We start from the raw sequence: 6,916 nt of genomic DNA on the forward strand, positions 1-6,916 counted from the left end.
TCTCATATCTCTTGCATTTGCTTCAAACAAAATGGCGGCACCAAGTCAAGACAATCTGATCAATAAGCGTGATCTTAATTGTAATAACATGGGTCTTACCATGCAAAATGCATTAGATCACTTGAACACCTTGACTAAAAACATGAAAAAATTTGAAACATATCTGTCAACTCAGAGTTGACGGTACACTTGCTTTGGAAATCCCCCAATCAACCAAAATCTACCCTGAAGTTTTCTTTTCAAAATATTGCTTTCGATGTCAATGAAAGTTAAATTGAAAAAAAGAATCTCAATTTTTACACAGCTTAAAAAATGTAATACACTACACCACTTTTGATAAGGATAATAAGGAGGGGTGATGTCCCTATCACCAGTTGAGTGGTATGATGGTGGGCAACTGATGTGTGTTGATTTGACAAGAAACAGATGTGGAGTTAATGATGGGTTAAGGGTAAAAAGCAGCATTGATCTCATCTTTCATGGCCAACTTCCAAGTAGCTCTACTCCTCTGTGACAAGAAGCAATAGCAAATTTATTATTATCGTTGTTGACATCTATTATCATGATTATGAGACCATGGTCTTATTGCCTTTGTTACATGTTTTTATATCTTTTAGAAGTTCTGATAATATGTTGCTTTTTTGAAGACAAGACCACTGTAGATCTCAGTGGTTCTGTTGTTCTTGGTAAGTCAGTGGAGCAAGTATTATATTCATCAGGGGTCTAGTTCTGTAATCATTTCACATGCTCTGGTCAAGATAAAAGGACTAGACCCAAAATAACATTTAACATGTTTAATGCCAAATTTTGCTTTCCTTCCACTGAGCAAAATGATAAATTAGTCCAATTATTTCGCCATGCAAATAGGGATACAGCTTTTTGAAAAAGGAGGGATGGATTTTGTGATTTGTCAATTTATAATCAGTTAGTAATTCAGTTATTTTTGTTGAAAATATTTCACCAAATGAGTTGTAGGTTTTCCAATAGAATTTCAGGATTTAGATGGCTGGTTTTTCCTGTCTCCCATGTTGAATGGGTTAACCATGTTGACTGTAGTCTTGTAGACCTTTTCACAATATTTGCAGAGGACAGTGGAAACATGACAGTGTGGGCATGGTAACCAGAGCAATGAAAATATAGTTACACAGAATGTATATAGCATTACAGTGTATTACAGACAAATATTGTATTTATCAACATTTCTGGTCTGTGTGATTAGTTGGCTTGTGTATGAATGAAACCTGTTGCGCCAAGCTGAAGGTATTTCTGGCGGGGAGATTGGGTGGTGGGAGAGAATGTTGAGGATTTTTGTGATGAAAATGAAACTTCATGAATTGTAAAAGCATAGTTACATGATTAAATAACATTATTGGTTCTGATTGGATTTTTAAACGAAATAAACAAGAAAAAATCACTTTGGAAATAAATATTTATTGCCTTGTGATGGAGATTATTAGTGAATAATTGATAACTGTAAAATAATCTTATGTATGGTTGGTAAGAACATTGTGTGAGTTGAATAAATGGCAAAAGAAATCATCTGCTCATATGTTCATAATCAAATGTGATTGAATAAGAATGGCAGACAATACCCTATGTAGTATCCATCCAATCCACTAAATGGATCTTCCTGGTCTGATGAGCTTTAGGGCCAGACATAAAATAGTGGTTCCAATAACCATGGTAACATACCCTTGACCAAAGCAGTAGGTATAAGGATTGTTTCATTTCCAGTTTGGTGGTGTTTCATCGTCCTAATATATGTGTGTACAATATCTGAATATCACACAAAGTACTAATTCACCTACTTCTCCCATTCTAACAGGACACCTGAAACAACCGTTTTTTGTGCCAAGTTTTGTTTTACATTTTACAAAGCAAAATGTAACTTGAGAATTGTTGTGTTTGTAATGCAAGTACTGTAAGTATATAAGGTCATAGCCAAGGCGAAAAACCGGCACTGAGACAGGGATATATGTGCCATCGGAATCTGAAATATTCAACTCAACTGGAAGGGATTAGGGATCTACCTCGACCCGCTCAGAGGCTGATATTCGGCTCTAAGACTTACTGAAGCAAATGTAGAATTTCTCAAATAGGAATTAATTATTTCCCAATTCATGCTTTGTTGAGGTGAATATAGAGGAAGAGGCTTTCATGTTAAGTTAAACATTCTTGCATTGAATGGAATGTTTAAATTCAATGTTAAATTATCTGTTAATTTAGGAAAACAAGAACTGTAAAAAAATCCCCATTTAAAAAAAATAATTTTTCCCAATTTGCCTTCAAACATGTCCAAGAGCTCTTAGTTTAGAATCAAGATAAATCCCTGGTGACACTGAGATGTCGTCAAAATGTGACACTACCCAATTACCCCACTAAGTTTAATAAATTTTTGTTTTACTAACTATTCCACGCACTTGGGGCCTTGATGGTTGTCAAGGTCAAATCTAGTGAACCTCACCAAAGAAAGTACAGCAGAGTTTCCTGGCATTTAACCTCACCCAACCCCAATCCCAGTCTCCACGTTTTAAAAAAAATATCTCCCTGGTAACCCCCCTTCCCCCATTAGTATTATCCGTCCCCCCTATAACCCGACCTGGCCCGGATACCAGCGGTAGAAACTAACACTTTTCGTCCACTAGTCCTTATAATGATAATATATAGCAAAACACTTAATATCTACCAGTCCTATTATACCTTAACTATTAGGCACTTTGGCAAGAACTATAGGACTAGTGCCAATTTCTAACCCTGGATCCCCGCTGCAGGACACAAAATTTGGGTACATAATGTCCACTTGGGAATTATATTACTGGAGCCCTGGCAAAACAAATTCATATACACATCTTAAATGGTCTAAAGTTAAATGAAGCTTTATCTTAACATATAAAAAAGTCAGAAGGAATGCGTGCATAGTTTGAAAGAAAGAAAAGCAAACAATTGTGACTTGTTGTGTAACCATGGAGTTTTAGTGAACTTTTGTCATTGAACACTACCGGTATATCACGTGACTAACCAAGGCTGCGGGTCGTCATGTGGGTACCCAGGTCCTACCCATTATCTAGTCGAGTATTTCAGTTATTTATTCCTAGCCATTAGACCACAACAAAAAACAAAATGTCTTTGTATTGAGTACCTGTGAAAGTCCTTTTCTGATTCTCAAGTTTAAATGGTTTGATTGCAAATACCTCTTAATAAAATTTGAGTATAAGTAAATGCTCACTGCATACATTGTTATTACCCCAGTCTATGGATCAGTGTGCTCTCGAATTTCATTCTCAGCTCCCTTGGGAGTACACTACTAATATAAACAGGTCATAGATCTCATATTGGTGTCTTTTGATTGAGAATGGGTTTTGGTTTATGTAATAGGTTTTCTTTTTAATCTGGATCCGTGTTTCATGTTATTTAACATTTATGCAAATGATTTTTAGATTTGTTATTTAGGAAGTGTTCAAGTTGCAAAAATGGCTTTCTGCTGAGAATATTATCTTTCTTATTGTGACAATGAAGAGTTTTGATCTTACTCATTGAATGAAAAAAACAAACCCACATTTATAGACCATGTTAGACCAGTTTCTTTAGTTTGTGCTCTATGAATAAGTCATCTTGAAATTATATTTCATGAATGCACGCGCAAGTCATTCCTTGTGTTTGGAAGACATGTTGAAAATATGTAGCTTTTCTGACGTAAAGTTTATAAACATGATATTGCTTTGGGTTGTGTCAGTGTATATATTAAAAAATATGATAGTTTTTGCATAATAAGGAATCATGCTTGTGACCTTTTAAACAAAATGTAGATATTGCAACTTGATGTTCAAACTAGTTTTCTAATCCGAAAAGATCTGAAGATTGAGAAAAACAAATTTTAACTCTTTTTTTTCTGATTGTGGTTTTTAGCTCCTGTTGTTCAAATCTGTACACAGTTAAATTTCTAATGTGTCACTGTTATGTGTTCTGGGCTGAGTTTAACAGAGAAGACTTTGTGTCACAACAGTCATAACTCCCACACTTTAACATTGACTTCCGATCGTCATAGCTCTTAACTCTCTTGTCGGACAGTCCCTGTACAGTTTACCAATAGTCTATTAGAGATTCTCCAATATCTGCAGGACACCCAGTAATTGCCAGACTGTTGTAAGTACTGGTCCAGTTGACTCAGATTAAAACAAGCCTCTGGTTACAATTAGTGATCTGGTCTGTGCAGTCTGCCCCCTGCCTCCGTCCTGACAACCTCACAGGCACAAATTAAGTTTGGCCACGACAAAACTCAGCACTTGTTAATGGGATTTTCTATAATGAACATGAACAAGATGATGATAAATTGTTGGAATGCAGAACCAAATAAGCAAGTTATTAATTTCTTCCTGACCATTGACCATTGAATGAAATTACATTCAGATTACATACAATTTGATTATTGTAGGTATTGCGAGAAGGTGGTGTACACATATTGCCACATTGATGTATGTTTCTCCATACAATGTCTCCCTTGTTAAAATCTGGATAATTTTGAAAAAGAAAAACCTTGCTAAACCCAACAAGAAGCAACATTTCTTGTAAAGGACGGAAGTCTTGAAAAGTTCATGTGCGGAAGCTCTCCAGTTTTCCTTTCTGTATGTGCATAAGCAGCAGATGTAATAAAAGGGGGATAGTATTTGGGGATGCCTTAGTTGGGAATATTTAAAAATGAGCAGTTGTTTTTTGCCTTGAACTAGGATCATAGTTGAGGTGTTGTAATCATACATTCCAGACCCCTCTAAGTTTAGAGAGTCCTTTGTCATTTATTGTTTGACAGTTTCAACAATTATATGTTTCTGTATTAATTGAAACAAAAACAGTTTGATCAGGTTTTCAAAATTTAGCGACCACAGACACAACAAAAGTCTATTAATGTCTCTACTTCTATTGTATACTTCATCACATTTATACAAACTACTGTTCAAAACGGCGTTCAACCAAACGCACTCACCTTTATACAAAGATAAGCACTCCTTGAAATATTTTTCCAAATGGCCAAAGACACTTACATTTTGCTCTTCTCATTCATATGTTGATACTATGTATTTATTATATAAGTTCTACCCATGGGGAACATTGTATTCTCTCTTACATGAATACATGCTCAGTGCATTCCTGGATACAGATTTATTGTATGTCTAAAACCACAGGGCAGGGTAGGGTTTAATTATTGAAGATTTTGAGTCAATTACGTCCATCTTGAAATTTCATTTCCATTTTCTTATATCGCAAACCCACAGCAATCAGCATATCCTGGTAGCAAAGGGACTCATCCCTGTACAACCCTTGTCCATCCATGCACTAAGTGCAATTGCTGTGCAGAGTTGTGTCCCTTTATGACAAGGGCAAGGACACACTGGTCAGTGGTTATAATCCCAAGTTACCTGACTACAACCCATGGCACTATACCAGCACTCATGGGTTTCATACAAGTGTTTGACATCTATTACCTGCAATAAAATAACTAAAATACTGTTCAATGCACAATGACATCAAACTCACTCACTCACCTATCTTATATTTGGGTTGTTAGTCGTGTTGGTATGTCTGTTAAGTATTACATAGTACTATATTTAAGATGAAGATGGTGATAGTGTTTCGAAAGTATTGAATATTAATAGGATTATTGAATTTAACATATTTTATTAATATGGTAATCATGTTTATGCTTCTGGTAGATATGACATGTGTTCATGCCTTGAGACGTGACTATGAGGTTATTAAATTGATTTCTTCCTGAAAAGCAGACAAACAAGTGCCTGATGCATGTTTCTTCAATAATTCAACGCACAGTTTATCGATCTGTAATGATATACAAGGGATGTGGAAAACTGGCATCCTGGTATACTGTTCCTGCCAGAGATTCCTAGGAACATTTGTGTGTGGTGTTTTCAGTGGGTTTCAACAACAACTGTTATAGAGTCATGAGCCAACATGGCCAGTGCAGGGTCACATGTCCCACAAAAAACATTGTCAGAAAACTACAAATCATCTTAAATAGCATCTCTATTGTATGTATATTGATATTCTAGAAGTGTCTGCTATTTCATTTTGTCATAGTAGTTTATAAAGTTAAAATCTTGTGGTCACAATATGTGACCTGGCTGATTGTGTGTCATTGTGTCCCAGTGGGCATTTATTTTATGTTCATGCTATCGCTCACTGGTTCGCCTTGCCAAGAAGGGATGGTTTGTTTACAGGTAGCTGTGATACAGCTGGAATATTGCTGACTGACGTGCAACACATCATTCAAATGCTCACTTTAATAGTAAACAAAATCAGGACTTTATGTCCACTTGTTAAACCACATGAGTTTTATATAACTGGCCCTGAATAATGTTTGCTAGCATTTGTCAGAGGACCAGCAATGGTCAAACCATGATTATCCATAAATTTTTAGTTTCCTTTCCAAGGTTAGGGCGCAATGATTATTTCTATAATGTCTTAGAGGGCAATGTTGGCATAATCGCATTGACGCCTAAACCTAGGACAACTACTTGTCTGAATGCAGCATCTGGTTCTGGCATCTGTCAACGGAAGGCCATGATTATCTAGACTACTTGAAGACTATTATGGGACAATCTAGTGCCATTCAGCAATATGAGGCATTGATGGCTAATCACTTCCATGCCAACGCTCTGTATACTTCGGGGCTTGTCACAGAAGCCTTTAGGGCCATTTGTTGAAGGGTACTAGTATTTAATGAAATTTAAATTTTGTTTAAAATTGGGACTTTGTTGTGTAAATGAATGTGTGTTTCATAGGTCTGTTTTTGTTTCTGTACTGTTGTTGGGCTTTGCGAGTATTGTGATCACATAAATATAACTATACATAAATGAGATAATATAACTGTGGGACGACCCCTACACCTATTGTACAGAAAGTGTCT

This window comes from Haliotis cracherodii, unplaced genomic scaffold (assembly GCF_022045235.1).
Source record: "Haliotis cracherodii isolate W230 unplaced genomic scaffold, xgHalCrac1.p SCAF_2, whole genome shotgun sequence".
Taxonomy (NCBI): domain Eukaryota; kingdom Metazoa; phylum Mollusca; class Gastropoda; order Lepetellida; family Haliotidae; genus Haliotis; species Haliotis cracherodii.